The following is an 18,510-nucleotide window of genomic DNA, read 5'->3' as shown; positions in this document are numbered from 1 at the left end:
GAAATAACTTAGCCAGCCAAGGCGGGTGATCCAGCTTGGCTGGAGGTGGCCACAGCGTATCTAGAAAATGCACACTCACACACATGCACACCTGCACAAAGAAAGTGGAAATGCTTGGCAGTGCCTTAGCTGGAGCAGGGCTGGCAGGTGCAGAGACAATGTGGATGGAAGCGGATCCCTGCCATTAAGGGAGGAAGTACAACCTCCCCTGAGCTAACAGCTGAGTAAGGCTGTTACATGGCTGGAGAAGGAGCCCAGGTGTGGGGCTTATATTAAAATATTCTATAAAAGCAACTGAAAGGTTCACAGCTGCCAATACAGCAGGCCAAGTTGAGGACATTTTCCTTTCCTGCTAAAGGTTTTCATTGGACTCCTGCTAATCCAGTTCCCCTTGCCTAGGGGAAAAAGAAAATCACATATGATCCAGTATGTCTTCTGCTATTATGTAGGTAGCTGTCCCCTCTTATAATAGAATATGACCTAACTCATATTTCGGAGTCATACATGTCTATATTTTCTTTGTGCCAGGGACAGGGCTGTACACATTGTCCTGTCTGAGATTCAGCTGGCTTAATTGCATCCATTATAACGTTGATTCCCTTGCTCAAAGATCCCCGGCAAGTAGGTAGCACTAGGATTTCCATTAAGTGTCCTTATCTCAAAGCTCATCCTCTTAACTACTACACTCTGTTGCCTCATCATTTTAGGCCATTTAGGTGATGACAAATGTGACCAGATACTTTAGCAGATTTTAGACTTAGCCTTGCCTAAGCTCACCCCTCAACATACTTCCCTTCCTCTTTCTGAATTCACCTAGTGTAGTACTAGCAAAGAGAGAAGAAATGATTCAGGCATACTGCTTCTCAAAAGTACTTGGGGGAAGTGGCAGGTATGATGTCATCATCTAAGATCTCTACCTCTGAGGCTATAATTGTGAGTTTATCTTCTGTCAGGTATGAAAATGAAAATCATTAGGCTGTAAGTTTTCTGTGTTCTACTAAGGTTTCAAATGGTGAGCTCAGTGAAAGAGTGTCCAAGCGGAACTGGGTATGCCCCAATGGCCAGATCAGATACTGTTAGGATTCATAATATGGAAACCGGTCTTGAAAGCTAGTGCAGACTCCGATGGAAGAGATTCTTGGATGAAATTCAGAACTTGCTTCCCCTCGTGGGATATTCAGTTAATAAATACAGAGCAGCCATACTGGTTATTAAGATATTAGGTATTTCTGTAGTGGTGGGTAAACAGTCACTGCCTGAATCTTCCGCATGCCTCTCTTTACTACCTTAGCTTCCCTTCCCCTCCTCCTGGGTCCCTCCAAACCTCCTTATTCCAGAAACTAAATGCCTGGCTTCCTAAGGGAGCTCTGGTTCTTTAGGTAGCATCCGTTCTCACTGGCCAACGTCTAACCATACTGCTTCTTAAATATCTCCACATTCTATAGCTAAAGAATTAGCTTAATTCCTGAGATCTCAGTTGCCCATCTTTATATTGATGGGATAGGAAGTACAGATGGAAATGAGGAATTGGAAAATAACCTGACCTTGCTGAATGATTCATCTATTATTTGAGTATAAGAATGTTTTTTTAAAGAGTTTGAATTTGTTTATAGAAAGTCTCTACATCAAGAGCTGCAAACTCCTGTGGATTGGCCAAATTTGCACTGCAGGTGGGTTTTTTTAAATGGCCAGGAATGTATAAAAATACTGAATTCGTATTTTAAGCCAAAAAAAAAAAAGGGTTCATCCCAGCTACCCTCTTGTCCTACTGTTCAGTTGTACATTTAAAATCCCATCCTGTTCCCTGAAAGCGTTCAAATTTGAAACCCCTGTTCTAAATTCATACAATACCATCTCCATTCTATTAGTATTTACTCATCATCCCATCATACCTGACATCCCATCCCAGTCTATAACTTGAGGTGTAATGTTTCCATTTTGTTTAAGAAATGGATGCAAAGCTACATTCAGAGGTAGCCAATTAAGATTAATTAAACATTTCACCAGACTTAACAGGTCTAATTAGATTTGATTCATCTCTAATTTTATTACCAATGAGCATATCTGGATGACTAAATTATATCTCCTTAACTTCATGGGAGAGAAATCCTCATCTCTTCCCCCTGGGCTTTTTTCCTCCCTGTAAGGGATGTGATGGTGAGTCCTCATGCATGTTCCCCCTGCCTCCTGGTGCCATTAAGAAAAGCCCATCTGAGAGCTGAGGATGGAATCGGGGGCCTGGGGCAGCTTCTGGCTTTGGGCCATCTCCCTGAATTATTCATGTGGAGCCAGGGAGGGTAAGTGTCCAGCCACAGAGATCCAGAACCAATGCCAAGGGGGAGATGCTGGTCTAAAATAACTGAGGAAACGACCACTGGCGCCACTGACTTGGAAGCTCCAAGAAGAACCACATGACTTCAGCTCAGGGCCAGGTGGCCCTTGACCCACTCCCGCCAGCACTCTTGTGTTAACTATGAAAGGAGCTCTGAGGCGCCAAGATGTCTCTCTGACCTGCTGTAAACCTGGTCCTTTGTGTTACTCCTCTCAGCAACCCTGCAAGAGGTTTGGGATTTTTCAGAATAAACAGCAATCCCCAACCTCTAATTTTCCCCTGGCTGCACTCTTGTAATTATCCCATTGGTGTTAAGTTGATTGTATGTTTTTAGTATATTTACTGAGTACCTATTAAGCACAAAGCACTATGAGAGTCCTGGTAGGGGGATGCAGAGGGGAACAGGTTGCAGATCTTGATCTTCAAGCATAATAAGTAAGTTTCATTTGGAGTCAACTTGATGGTTGCTGTTGGAAGTGATGTCTTTTGAAGAATTCTAAGGGTCCAAGGAGAATCAGTGGGAAATAACGCTGTGATCAAGTCATGATGTCTCCTCTGGCAGAGCACAGAAGGGTGTCACTCCTGACCAGCAGCCTGATAAGGGAAATAACACTCTTGTCTAGTGGTCCATTCATCTATAATGTCCTGCATAACAGAAAAAAATAACCACTACCGTATAGTCACTGCCATTTACTCTGTACTGTATACAAGCAAGACATTAGGTAGGTGCCTAATACGCATTTGCTCTCATATTTTAAGAATATTTGGCATTGTTTCATCTCGATCACTAATGACTACTTTTAGACCTGTGATTTGACCTGTGTGGTCTGTATGGTTATCCTGGCTCTAGAGGCACAAACCCTTACATTTTACTGTGTGGTATAGGAAGAGTGTGTTAGCAGTTCGAAGGCTCAGATGCTAGTAAGCCGTTTCCCATCTACAGTCCTCATTTTCCAAAGTGTAAAATTTTAGGGACAATGTGATGATTTCTCAGGTCCCTTTCAATTCCACAAATCCTCTGAGGAAACCTAGCTCACTTCACTGATGTGTGGATGGACTTAAAGTAATTAACAGAAAATGACCCAAACCATACGCATTTTCCTCTTCCATAAACATCCAAGAGGCTTAATTGTTTGTTGTCATCCCAAGAAGGGAAAGGGATGCTGTTGGAGTAACCCCATGCAATCCATCTGGGTAGATTTTGGAGTCTCCTGGGTTTGGGAATGATATGTTCAAGGAAATTGCCTAGGGTACAGTGACCTTAGTACGTAAAGTAAAACAAGAGAGTTATTTGTCTCTAGTAGCTGTGACCAGGTCACTGAAGGTATGCAGGGGGAATATGTTCTGATAAAGGCTACAAAATTGTTAACACTTTTAATTATGTTTGGGGCACACAGCATTATAGAACCAGCTGAGTTGGCATTATTGAAAACCTTGTCAGCTGCCATTCAGTGACTCAGCCAGCCAAGGAAGCTCTTGGGAAAGTTTGCTCGTTTCTTTATTCAGGTTGTTTGTCCATCCATGTAATTTTAGAAGTATTCTTTCGAAGAATCCAACAGCCGTTAATCCTAACAAACAATAGCTTTTAAATTCCAGACTACCCTTTATCACATACAGTTAAGGTAGTAGTGGAGACTCTCCTAGTTATATTTTTCCATCCTTTCCAGAATACAGTTTTGAGGAAACACAGAGGTATTTGAAATACGGAAGCAGGAAGATATAGTCATTTTTCAGATGCATATCCTAGGTAGTATTCATTAGTTAAACCATGTTGAGAAACGCAGTAAAACTTAAAGACCTAGAGGATGTTAATTTGTTTTATATTATTTTATTTTGCTACATATTTTTATTTGAGCTTAACTCACAATTCCTTATGTTAAATAGAAAAGGTTTTAATAGCTACAACATTTTAGGTATAATATTATATTATGTAGGTAGAGGAAATAAGTTTACATCACTACTTATATTCTAACAGTAATAGGAGAGAAAACCCCCAAAACTTGCTTTGGTAAAGTCACACATTGGTAATTGTGCCAGGGAGTTCATGCTTCAGAATGCCAAGTGTAAGTAGAGGCTGACCTATGATGAAGTGTTTAATTTCATACCACAGAACCCAGTGGCATCCCATTAAAAACAGTCTCTTGGTGTTCAAATGTATGAATCAAACATAAGGGTTGGGGCTTCCCTGGTGGCACAGTGGTTGAGAGTCCGCCTGCCAATGCAGGGGACACGGGTTCGTGCCCCGGTCCAGGAGGATCCCCCATGCCGCGGAGCGGCTGCGCCCGTGAGCTATGGCCGCTGAGCCTGCACATCTGGAGCCTGTGCTCCGCAACGGGAGAGGCCACAACAGTGAGAGGCCCGCGTACCGCAAAAAAACAAAACAAACAAAAAAAACCATAAGAGTTGTCTTCCCCAAGAAATTTTCTGAAGAAGTAGCTCATGAGGCAGAGAAGCGAGTTTTATTTACCTCCTGTGAACATTCTGCTCAGCTGCGCAGCCAAGGAGAACCCAGCATAACCATCCAAAGAAAAGCCAAATGGGGAATAGAAAAACCTGAGAAAGAAAAAGCCATCTCTTTCTTTCATAGTATCCTATTCTTTTCTGCCGTCATCCACTTGCCCCATCTTCTGATCCCTCAGCCCCTCGTGAACTATAGAGAGAAGTCAACTGCATGAATATTAAGTGAACAGCCAGGAGTTGCTGGATTTGTCAGTCTCTACCCAGTCAAAAGTAGGTGTCTCAGTTATCTATTCCTGCATCCAAAGCTTGGTAGCTTAAAAGAACTATCTTATTTGCTCATAATTTGAGGTTAGCCCTTTGGGCTGGGGTCGGCTGGTGGTTCTTCTGTGGGTCTCATCTGGTGTCATGCGTGCAGCTGCAGTTAACTAATGGTTCAGCTGGAGCTGGAGGTTCTGAGATGGCCTCACTCACGTGTGCAGCATTGGGTGCTGGTTCTAGCTTGGCTCATATGTCTGCAGGATTGCCTGGGCTTTTCCATATGGTAATAGCATTTGAGAGATAAGCCCCAGTGCCATGGGGTTTTCAAGCTTCTGCTTGCATTACATGTTCTGATGTCCCATTGGCCAAATCCAGTCAAATGTCCAAGCCCGGTCCATGTGGGAGGGGACTGCACAAGGGCATAGCCGCAGGAAGGCATGATTCACTGGGGGCCATACCTATCACAGTAATCAAGGGTAAATGGCAGGAAAAAAGCTTGTTCTAATTGACCTGGGTGGCATGGCTCAAGGAACAAGGGAAGCATGCTCTAAGACTTGGGATACTGCCTCTAGTTTGGCTTTAGAAAACACTAGATGGAATGATGCAGGTTTTTTTTTTTTTTTTTTTTTTGAAATGCAGGGAGGTTCTCAGCCCTGCTTTGAAAAACTGGCTTGTTCAAAACTACTTGGGTCTTTCCAAAACATTCACTTACCTAAACCAACCTAAGGACAAAGGGAGTCTACGCTCTGTTGTCCTTGATTACTCTTTTCTGATGGTCTGAATTCATTTCCAGATATTTCCCAAAGCACCTGCTGTGTATGGTAAAAGCAAACCAAACAAAATCCCTTGTTTATTCTTGAGCAAATTCATGGAGTGCTCTTGCTGTGTGAGCAGAAAGAAATAAGTCAAATGATTTAGAAGTCAGTTATTTAAAAAGCATACAGTGGCATCAGTGACCTCTCCTGGAACTTCAAAATGGAGAAATTGCCTTGGTCTACTCGCTAGCTTGAGCAGCCCAACTAGGTAATGGACATTCTAGAACATACTTGCTTTTAAGAGAGCTGTCAAATGGACCATCTGTAAGATCAGAGAATCACAAAGTTGGAAAGAATCTCAGAAGTTTCCCTCTGCTAGTCAACTTATGGTCTGAATTATTCAAGACAAATGGACCATCATCCTATTTTAACGTCTTATACTGATGTTTGCCTCTTGCCAAATCCCTCTACCCTGCACACATCCTTTTCTATGATGTAAAAGAAATTGTAATATCTGACTCGCTTGATCCATTTATAAACCTACTTAAGATAAATGGAACTTCAGGATTGGCTAAATCCATACAGGTCTCAGTTGAGAAAGAGAGACAGAGAATGAGATAAAGACAGAGAAGGGAGGGGACCATTCATATGTACCATACCTTCCATGATCAAGCTAGTCATTTAATCTAAGATGCATGGACCTCTCCTAAAAATTTCCTCATGTATATAGTAACATCAGCAACAAGTTATACTGATTGAGTGATCGAGTGCTCATTGTATGCCAAGGAATGGACTGAGTGCCTTGGAATGTCAGCACAGAAACTGTTTCAGGCTGGGTTCACTTTGAACAGTTAGCTCCCCAACAGATGAGGGAAATCTTCAAAGAGAAATCAGAACCAATAAGGCAGCCCTTAGGGACCAGGCCAGTGCCAGCCCTGTGGTGTTATGGCAAAATGGAAAGCCACGGAGGAGGAAGGAGATTTGCAGTGCTCCTTATACTTGTGGAGGGTTTTCCCCCTGAAAAACACCTGAACATACAGACCTTTGCACACAATTCTAGGAATTCTTACAGAGACCCTGAAACCTAATCATAGGCAGCTTGGACCTCCTGGGTTACGACAAAAAGAGACGGGAGGAGAAAGAGTCTGATTCTTACTAGAAGCCTACTTTATCGCAGGCACTTGACATACATATAAATACACCTTCACAGTGGCCGTGAAAGATAGGGGTTGTGGTCCCCATTTAGCAGATCCAGAATCTGAGATTCCCTAAAGTTAAACATCCACAGGGATCACATTGCTAGCAAGCACTAGGCAGGCATTCAAAACTGTTTCTTCCTGACCTCCCAGTCTTAACATTTGAGTCAACCACTAGAAAGAGAGAGACAGAGAGCCTAAAACACAACAGGGATGGGCATTTTTATAAGAGATCATTGATATTAGAAACTATGTAAATATCTCAGTTACTGTTAAATATACCACAGTTCATCCATACAGTGGAATACTGTGCATCATTAAAAGCCATATTTTCACAAAGTATGTAGTGATTTGAGGACACAATTGCAAGGTCACAGAAGCAGGATTCAAATATGTGTATTCATCATAGCCTGTGTGTGTATGTGTGTGTGCGCGTACAAACATATACACGTTGAGAAAACTTGATGATGGGAAAAGAAGTGATTTTTGTCTTCTTAGTCATACATCTTTGTATTATAATGATTATTTGTTATTTTTATAATCAGGAAATAGTCACTCTTTTTAAAAGTTGAAGTATAGTACTTAGATGTTCAAACTGTCTTCTAAAGCACAGAATAAAGGAGCTAGAAGAGATATCGCACAATCCCATTTTTTCCCTTTAAAAAAATTTTTTAATTGAATTTTACAAATTAATATTATATTACAATATTATATAGTTTCAATATTATATTAGTTTATAATGTTATATTAGTTTCAGGTATACATCATAGTGATTCAGTATTTATGAGGATTATACTCCATTATAGGTTATTGCAAGATACTGGCTATAATCCCGTGTGGTATATAGTATATCCTTGTTGCTTATTTATTTTCTACATATTAGTTTGTATCGCTTAATCCCATGCCTCTAATTTGTCCCTCCTGCCTTTCCTTTACCCTTTGGTAACCACAAGTTTGTTTTCTATATCTATGAGTTTGTTTCTGTTTTGCATATACATTCATTTGTGTGTTTTTTTAGATTCCACATATAATTGATATCATACAGTGTATGATTTGTATGTGTATGATATGTATGTATATGTATGATTTGTATGTATGATATCATACAAATATCATACATATTTGTCTTTCTCTGACTTATTTCACTAAGCATAATATTCTCTAGGTCCATCCATGTTGCTGCAAATGGCAGAATTTAATTCTTTTTTTATGGGTGAGTAATATTTCAGTGTGTGCACACGCACACACACGTGTGAGTGTATGTCACACCTTCTTAATCCAGTCATCTGTTGATGGGCACTTGGGTTGCTTCCATGTCTTAGCTATTGTAAATAGTGCTGCTATGACCATTGAGATGCATGTACCATTTCAAAGTAGCGCTTTTGTTTTTTCTGCGTATGTATCCAGGAGTGGATTGCTGAATCATATGGTAGTTCTATTTTTAGTTTTTTGAGGAACCCCCATACTGTTTTCCATAGTGGCTGCATCAATTTACATTCCCACTAGCATTGTACAAGCATTCCCTTTTCTCTGCATCGTCTCCAACATTTGTTATTTGTAGACTTTTTGATGATAAGCATTCTGACAGGTGTGAGGTGATATCTCATTGTTGCTTTGATTTGCATTTCTCCAATAATTAGTAATGTTGAGCCTCTTTTCATGTGCCTATTAGCAATCTGTATGTCTTCTTCAGAAAAATGTCTATTCAGATCTTCTGCCCATTTTTTGATTGGATTGTCAGTTGTTGCAGTTTTTTTGTTTTGTTTTGTTTTGTTTTTTGTTTTGTTTTTTTTTTTTGGCTGTGTTGGGTCTTCGTTTCTATGCGAGGGCTTTCTCTAGTTGTGGCAAGCGGGGGCCACTCTTCATCGCGGTGCGCGGGCCTTTCACTGTCGCTTCCTCTCTTGTTGCGGAGCACAGGCTCCAGACGCACAGGCTCAGTAGTTGTGGCTCACAGGCCTAGTTGCCCCGTGGCATGTGGGACCTTCCCAAACCAGGGCTCGAACCCGTGTCCCCTGCATTGGCAGGCAGATTCTCAACCACTGCGCCACCAGGGAAGCCCTGTTGCAGTTTTTTATATTGAGTTGTGTGAGCTGTTTGTATGTTTTGGATATTAACCACTTGTCAGTCGCATCATTTGCAAATATTTTTTCCCATTCCATAGGTTGCCTTTTCGTCTTGCCGATGGTTTCCTTTGCTGTGCAAAAGCTTATATGTTTGTTTAGGTCCCATTTGTTGATTTTTGCTTCTATTTCTTTTGCCTTAGGAGACTGATCCAAAAAATATTGCTACGATTTATGTCAAAGAGTGTTCTGCCTGTGTTCTCTTCTAGGAGTTTTATGGTTTCCATTCTTACATTTAAGTCTTTAAACTATTTTGAGTTACTTTTATATATGCTATGAGGGAATGGTACAATCCCTGTTTAACGGTGGGAAGACTAAGGCCACATAAGCGTAGCCTAAAATCAAGTAGCACTTGCATAATATTGGTGGAGATGTTGTAATTCATAGTATAGTCTTTTATTTTTTCTTTTTACGTGCTTTGTGAAGAAGTACAACCTTATCTGGAAACATTGAAACAATGTTTTTGATCTCTCTGGTTACCATGTATATGTGAATTCTAAAGTAGGGCTCTGATCAGAAAGACAGATTGCCCAGATCCCTGCAAACTCTCTGTCTTCTGTCCCTCAGTACGTCTTGCCAAGGGGATGTCTAGTGTTACCCCACCCAGGATTTGAAACCAAGAGAACAGGGATTCCGGCTTCTATTCTGAAAGGCAGTTTACTGAAGGCAATTTACTGGCTCCTTCCCTTGGAATCTCCCTCGAATACTCATTTTCTAGAGCCTGAGCCAGATTCAAAGCAAAACACCCCACTTCTCAGCAGAACCCACCAGAGACTTTTTCTGCCAAAGGTTTACAATGGATGGATTTCAGCCTCTGGGGAATATTCAAATATGTGTACAATTGTGTCCCTAATTGCTGTAAATATTTACATTGTCCTTACCAGTAGATTATATATTTATTTAGAACTATCATTTACAGTGCTCTCCCCTAATTGGGAAATGAAACAGCTGTTTGGCACTTAAAAGAACATGTCATGTCCCCTTTGACTGATCACTTAAAGAGGACAGGGATTATAAGTATTTACTTAAGGATTTCTAAAGGAGGGCTGACCAGATCTAGGCAGAATGAAAATGATTTCTCAGGAATGTTCTGCTACAACAGATTATAGAGATATGTGGGGAGGAGTGATGAGTGGAAGAGCAGGTCCTTGGGATTAAATGGCATTTGTCATCAATTTTAATGGGACTGGACAATGGTGTAGTTGGTATTTCAATTTGAATGGTGCTATTTACTTGGTCAGGCTCCTTGCTGCTGAGTATGTAATGGTGATTATGTAAGTCTCGGGGTTACTCCTTGATTTGCTGACTAGTTTGCCAGTGAGCTGCTCAGGAAAGCTCTTCAAAACTGACTGTTTATTCCAAAGGGGAAAAAGATACCTCTTTTAAGTTATATTTGCCAATAATTTAAATTATAAAAATGTTTTAAAAAGTCAAGTTTTTAAGATAACTAATTTGTATTATCTTATGATCTTGGATGCAAATGGAAAGGAAAGACTTAAAACTAAGTTTTTTAAAAAATTAAACTAGATGTAAAGGCAACATTTCTGCTTGGATTTACCTATAGGAACTATAAAGTGCATGATGAATGTTGGCTTTTTCTGGCATTGCCCACGTAAAAATATATTGCTTATGTATGAAAAAGTGACAACTGTGTGGGAAAAAACTTAAAGTGAGTTCACCCTAAGCGTAGCCGTGTTAACACAAGAGGAAAGATTGCATTTACTAATGCCATATCTAGTTAACAGGGTGTGAAGTTTAATTTTAAAATCCTATACAGTTTATTGCATACAAATGGGGTCAGTTAAAATAAATTTCTTAAAGCATAGCAGATTTAAATAGATTTATGTCAACATAGCTTTTCAATCCACCAGCATTATCAAATTATTCCATATTATCTTCAAGGGGAAATGGACCCAGTGGTTAACATAGTTTGGCGCTCTACGTTGAAGGGTGGGAGGTAGGGGTCGTGTATGGAGTGCGGAAATAACTCACCACTTTAGTCCATGGTATTAGACATTTTTGAATAATAGCCAAAGAGTTCTTGTCAGTTTCAGGAATTTACTGAGTACACACTTTCACTTTTCAGAAGTGGGCCTGGAGTCAAACTCTTAATAGAATCAAACTCTTAATAGAATGAAATAGTAAGTCAGTGTCAGAGACTCCAGAAATGACTTGAGGGCTCTCTGTAGAATTTCCACATACGAGGAATGTTCAAAAGAGTCAATAAAAGTAAACTATGGAGCCAAACAGTCATGACGGGAAATGTCCACTTAAAGATTGCCAACAGAAAAGATAAGCATGTGGACCTTCAAATAGTGATCGAGCAATCAGGCATGGGTGAAGGCATAGCAGAGTGATTCCCAAGGGGGTTCCAAGTTAACAGTTCTGGACCAAAAGCCAGGCTCTTCTTCTTACTTAAGTTGTGACCTGAGACAAATCATGTCAGTTTTCTCAAAGTGATTTATTTTATCTCTGCCGTGAGTACAGTAGCACCAGATGCCTCCTTTGCACAGGTTGATACAGTTGATACAGCTGTAAATGTTACACTTCTTTCTGTGATCTTTGCTTAATATTTGTCTTCTCTTTTACGGTACGCGGGCCTCTCACTGTTGTGGCCTCTCCCGTTGTGGAGCACAGGCTCCGGACGCGCAGGTTCAGCGGCCATGGCTCACGGGCTCAGCCGCTCCGCGGCATGTGGAATCTTCCCGGACCGGGGCACGAACCCGTGTCCCCTGCATCGACAGGTGGACTCCCAACCACTGCGCCACCAGGGAAGCCCTGTCTTCTCTTTTAGACATCAAGTTCCTTTGCTCACCCTTACATTCCCAGCATCAGTCACATGCCTGCCACACAGCAAACATTCCGTGATGATTTGTTGAACAAGACCTTATTTCACTAGAAAATTATGGAGAGCATATGAAACAACTTGTGTAGAGTAGTTAGCCTTGCGCCTGCACTAAGTCTTCAGTGCATGTGAGACACCCTTATTGTTGTTGTTGTTTGCATTGGATAAATGTCTGTTAAATAGAATATTAAATGCCAGGCTCTTTTAGGATAAAGCTCACCAGGTAACTCAAATCTGAGGGCACTAAGAAACTACATTTTATTAGTTCATTTTGTACTGCTCAAGCCTAAGGAAACCACTAAAATTTGGCTTCTAAGCTGCAAAGGCAATTCATCAGTTTACAATAGAAGATATATTATTTTCTAGTGGTCAGGACTTCGTGAAATCAATGTCTTTGGAACACAGAAGTAGTTCCAAAAGTTGCTTGTAAGCTCTGAATCAGAGCAAAGGGAGCTATCTCTATGGTCTTGTAGGACATGTGATGTGAGCTGCAGACTTACCCTGATTCTACCATTCTGGTACCTTTCTGGTGGCTGGGAAGTTTGTATCCACCAAGTAAAATCTGTCTGTCTGTCTGTCTCTTTCTCTCGCACTTTCTGTCCCCTTAGAGAATAAAGGATAAATACGACAGTTCTTGGGGCTTCCCTGCTGGCACAGTGGTTGAGAGTCTGCCTGCCGATGCAGGGGACATGGGTTCGTGCCCCGGTCCGGGAAGATCCTACATGCCGCGGAGCGCCTGGGCCCGTGAGCCATGGCCGTTGAGCCTGGACATCCGGAGCCTGTGCTCCGCAGTGGGAGAGGCCACAGCAGTGAGAGGCCCGCGTACCACAAAAAAAAAATACGACAGTTCTGTCCATATATGTATAAAACAATTTTGAAGCTGAAAGGAACCTCAGGGAGCGTCTGTTTTCCTAAACCCAACACCTATATTATAGATGATAAAAGTGAGTCTTGAAGAGGTGACTTTCCCAAGGAAATATAGCTAGCTAGATAGATGATAACAAAGCAAGGGCCTGACCCTCGTTTCCTAGTGAACTTTTACTCTTTCCAGTTCACAATTCTGCTTTATCTAACATTCCCTAATGTTGTAGTCTGGAAAACAGACCCTCAAACAGTGTTCACGTCTTAGTCCCTAGTATCTGTACATGTTGCCTTATGTAAAAAGTAAAAGTGTGAGTAAAAGGTGAAGGGAGAATCTTGGGATGAGAGATTATCCTGGATTTATCAGGGTGGGCTTTAAATGCAATCACATGTATATTTATGAGAACTAGGGAAAGGAGGATCAGAAATACACAACGGAAAAGGTGATGTGAAGACCTAGCAGAGAGAGATTTGAAGAAGCTGGCCTAGAAGACTGGAGTGATGCGGCCACAAATCAAAGAATGCTGGCAGATACCTGGAGCTGGAAGAGGCAAGGAATGGATTCTCCCCTAGAGCCTCTGGAGGGAGAAAGGCACTGCCAACACCTTGATTTTGGCCCATTGATACTGATTTAAGACTTCTGGCCTCCAGAACTATGAGAGGATCAGTTTCTGCTGTTCTAAGGCACGAAGTTTGTGGCAATTGGTTACAGCAGCCATGGGAAACTTATATTCCTATGAAAATGAACGTCACATTTTCCTAGTTAAAAGTTACTGATTTATTTGCTGCCCGACACGGCTACAACGTTAACAACAATACTGCTTCAGAATTAAAACTTAAGTGAATGCCTGCTTTATAGCAGCATTTAACCAAATCCTACTGCTTCCCTAGTAGTTTTGAGCAAATAAAATCTGGACTAATGTGATTTCATTGGCAAAAAAAAAAATTATAGATTTACGATATGACCACAGGGCAAAATATTTCATACATAGACCATCCTGGAAATTGCACACAATTCTTTGTCCAAAATCACCTTTTATAATGTCTCACAGTTAATTGGACTACAGTTTATTTTGTATTTCACATATATTTTGAAGGGATTCTTGCTGATAAGATTTTTTTAGCCGGGTTTAGGAAAGAGCCGTCTTTGATAAGATGATAATCTACATACATAGATTATCATTTGGTATCTAACTTTTTCAAAAAACTAATTTCATGATACTGTATTGATTTTATTAGCTTTAGTTTCAGAGAATGGTATTTTTTAAACTTCCTCCAAAAGCTAGACATACACCATTTGGGAGAACTGCAATCCCTAGATACTCCCCGTAGCAGTAACATCTCATTGTCTTCCCATGTGTGGATTTATCCATTGCATAATCTTGTCTTGCATGTAATTGGCTGGTATTTTTTTTACCTTAAAGAAAACAACTCTCTTTTAAGCTTAAATCTTCAAAGTGTGCAAGCCAGCACTGGGAAGGACGGGTTAGTATTGGCTGTAGATTAGTAAGCCACCCCTTAGTTTTATGAGGAAGTACAATTATTTCAGGTAGGTGACAGAATAAAAGGGTGCGTATTGTTAAGACCAGGTGTTAGTCTAAATAAATGTTAGCCAAGAGTAGAATTTTCTGTAGCCAATACGGTATTGGTCCAAAAGCTTTTGTGATCATTAATACACACATGTTTCTAGTGACACTGGATTCTTACTGTCTGGAGTTGGATTAATTTGTGTATGTGTTTATCAGAAATCCCCAGTTAGTAAATATAGTAACAAAGCCATGGTAACTTTAATTCACTAATACAAAATTAAATACTGGGACCAAGTCTGCATGCTTATCTATCAGATATTTTACTAGAGGAACCAACAGAGAAAAATCTATCATTCACCACTAAAGTAGGAAAAAATGCTCCCAAACAACCGGGAAATAAATGAAGATGAACAGCAAGAATCATCTGTTAGTTGAGCCACAGGACATTGCCATCTTGTAGGTCAGAAAATGGTAGAATGATAGCAGTTTCTCATGATTCAGCTTAGTAGTTTGCTTGGAGTTGGTTGGTCTTGAATGGTATAAAAGCGATCCATTTCGAAGGTATGCCATGGACATGTCACTACTTATGACCTATTTCCCCACTTTGTCCCTTTCAACCAATTTACCTTTCACAGGCCTAACAGAGCTGTTCTTATAGGACTTGGTGTCAAAATTTAAAGAGAGGGCTTCCCTGGTGGCGCAGTGGTTGAGAGTCCGCCTGCCGATGCAGGGGACGCGGGTTCGTGCCCTGGTCCGGGAAGATCCCACATACCGCGGAGCGGCTGCGCCTGTGAGCCATGGCCGCTGAGCCTGCGTGTCCGGAGCCTGTGCTCCGCAACGGGAGAGGCCACAGCAGTGAGAGGCCTGCGTAACGCAAAAAAAAAAAAAAAAAATTAAAGAGAAAAATGGAGTTTTTCCGTTTTCAAAATAGCTGGCATTCTACATGGAACAATTTGAGACCCAAAAATGATTAAAAACAGGAAATAAATGCGACTTAGGTATCCTATCTCTCTTCCCCCCACCCCACCCAGGGGTAACAGAATCTTCTGCTGTTTCTTATATCAAGATCATTACCAGATCTTTTATAATCTGTGAACCCCAAATGAAGGAAGCATCACCATGTCTCAGAAGGGAGTACAGGTTTTCCAAAGAAGATAATTGTTTTAAACATGAGCTACATTTAAGTAAAATGCCTTCATTCAGCCTGGGGATTTTTCCCCTACTTACAGAGATAAGAATTTATCTCAGTTGATTTTTAGAAGGACCCTCATCCAATTAGAGTAATAATGACATCAAGTTTATTCTTGATGTCAGGGCTAGTCAAGGCTCCAGGAGGAAAATAATAGTGTTGTCAAATTGGGTAATTTGAGGAGAGATTAACAAAGAAGTAATTAACAAAGGTGTGGATGGAGTGGAGATATACCACAGGGGATTATGCCATACCATGGCACTAATGTTATAGACTGAATGTTCGTCCCCTGCCAAAATTCATATGTTGAAAACCTAATGCCCAATGTGATGATACTTGGAGGTGGAGCCTTTGGGAAGTGATTGGGTCATGAGGGTGGAGCACTCACCAATGGGATTAATGCTCTTATAAAAGAGGCTCCAGAGAGATGCCTTGCGCCTTCCACCACGTGAGGACATAACAAAAGATGCCCATTTGTGAACCAGGAAACCCTTACCACACACCGAATCTGCCAGCGTCTTGATTTTGGACTTCCCCGCCTCCAGAACTATGAGAAATACATTTCTGTCATTCATAAGCCACCCAGTCTATAGTATTTTGCTATAGTCCTGCAAATGGACTAAGAGAGTAAAGGTCAGGGTGCCGTGCACACTTCTAGGCCTGAAGGATGGGGAGAGAGAAAGGGAGGGAGAGAGAATAGGAGGTGGGTAGGGAAGCCTGTTGTCTGCCAAGAGCCGTGATATCTCTACAGGAAGGAAATCCGGGGAATAACAACTCCAATTTACTCTTTTCTCCCTCCATCACCTGTTGGTCTGTTTGTTGAGCCCACCATTCCCTGCATGAAAATCAGTTAATCCAATCCTTAAATGCCAGCCTCCTAGAGCACTGGCAGAGTGGAGTGGATCTGGGGAGGGAAAAGGAATTATCCAGCACAGTTGCCAGTATTTACACACAGCTCAGTTAGAGCATAGCTTTGATGCTGTGGGTAGCAAGTAAGTGATTGCTACATACATATTAAAGCAAATCAATTTCATGTTCTTATTAGAGACAGCGTAGAGAATGGGAAGAGGAACACGGAGAAACATGAAGAAGGGAAGGTCACTAGCATGCATTGAGGTCTGTTATGTCGCAGACACCATTTGGGGTGATTTGCATACATCATCTCAGTTCTCAGAAGGGCAATATGCCGTAGATGTATCACCATCCCACAGATAAAAGCACTGAAGCTAAACAACTCCAATTACTTCTCCAAAGTCGTAAAGCTAGTAGGTGGCTGAGCTGGGATTCATACCAGGTGTGACTAAATTCAAAGCCTCTGCTGACTTCACCATTGCATGTAATGTGTCCATGCTTGTTTACAGTTTGAGAGCAGAAGCCTTGTATAGTACATGAGTCGTCACTAAATACACTATATGTGGATGCCAAGGAAACAATTCAGGCCTCAAGAGTCAGAAGTGTCATATTTGTATCAACCTACATGCCCTCAATATGCACTGGTCTACCATCCTCCAAAAGGTACCACCCCCATACACATTTCACAATGTATTTGCCTATTACTCTCTCTGCCTGAAATGTCCTCTCCCAGTCTCCCCACTCACCCACCGTTTTCTCCAGTCAAAATCTTCATGTCTTTCAAAGCTCAACACTGAACTTCGTTACTTTTTCTGAAAAACCCAATTCCTAGATATCTCAGAATTAATGGCTTCTCAACTTTGTTCTCCAAATAAGTCATTGAGAATACCTATTACCATTAGGTGTTTATGACAGTAATCTGTGTGTGTTTCTCCATGTTCCTTCGCCTGTGTAGTAGACATTTGTGGGGTTTGCCTTCACAGCATCTAGTCCCCCTTCTCTGTGTGTTAGTGTCCTGAATTTCCTTTGGGGAACGATCCCTCCCCCAGTCTCCATCCCTGTGGTTAGTTTGGAGCCATCTGTATTTCAACTCCAGGATTGCCCATGTGACTCAAGCTTGGCCCATCAGAGTACCACCTCCTCCTGGACTCAGTGATTGGCTTGGGAATGGCCTATGACCAATCACAGCCAATCAAAGCTAATTGCAGGACTTTTGCTAGAATGAGCAAGAAAAAGGAGCTTGGGTGAGGGGGTTGGGGAAGGGGGAGGTTTCTTCTTTTCTTTTTTTTTTAGGTTTGAATCAGACAGTATAAAATCTGGAACTACCATTGTAGAGACAGCCTGGTAGTAGTGAAGTAGACTCAAGAAACTGGAGTAAAAAGACGTGAAGAGGCCAAATTCTGATGACGTTGGCTTGAACCACTTGGTTTATTTAGCCAGGGCTACTCTGGGCTTTCCAAGTATATGAGCTGATAGGTTAAGTTTTCAGATACTTGCTATCATAAAAATAGCCTAACTCTTAACTCCCTAACAGAGCATCTGGTAGACTGGAGATGCTCAAAAAACATTCATTGAACTAATTAAATGGAATCCTCGCAAACTGTTGTTTGTCCGTGTGCCAAAGTCCTAAAACCCAAATCAAGAAGATGATCAGGTCTCACACTCTTGCCTTTCGTTTTAAGACAGTCCTCGAAATGTGTTTGCTGAAGACAGACAGAACTTTATCTTCTCGTCCAGCACATGACCCGATCAGAGAGAAGATGCTTTGTGGTTGAATAACACATGAGCTAGCAAGGGCCGAGCCTGATGTTTTCAAGGTGTTGAAAACTTATGATGAGCCTGTTGATTTTCTCAACCCATTTGCTAAGCTGCTCCTGAGGGTCATTTGACAGTTTCTCTGGGGCGGGGTGGGGGGGGGGGGAAATGTTTGGAATACTGTTTCTTCCTACTCTGTAGGAAAAATAAGAATAAGGTTTTGCTTTCTCGTGCCCTGTTGTTTTCCCTTTTCCAAATTCATCTGGCCCTGAGCACTCCTACAACAATAGTAGATACTTTTTGGAGTTTCTGAGCTGCTGACAGTCACTCCTTTAGTTTTCATCTGACGCAAAGCAGC

This window comes from Aethalodelphis obliquidens, unplaced genomic scaffold (assembly GCF_003676395.1).
Source record: "Aethalodelphis obliquidens isolate GAN/ISIS:26980383/991018 unplaced genomic scaffold, ASM367639v1 scaffold22, whole genome shotgun sequence".
Lineage (NCBI taxonomy): Eukaryota > Metazoa > Chordata > Mammalia > Artiodactyla > Delphinidae > Aethalodelphis > Aethalodelphis obliquidens.
This window is presented reverse-complemented; position numbering follows the sequence as displayed.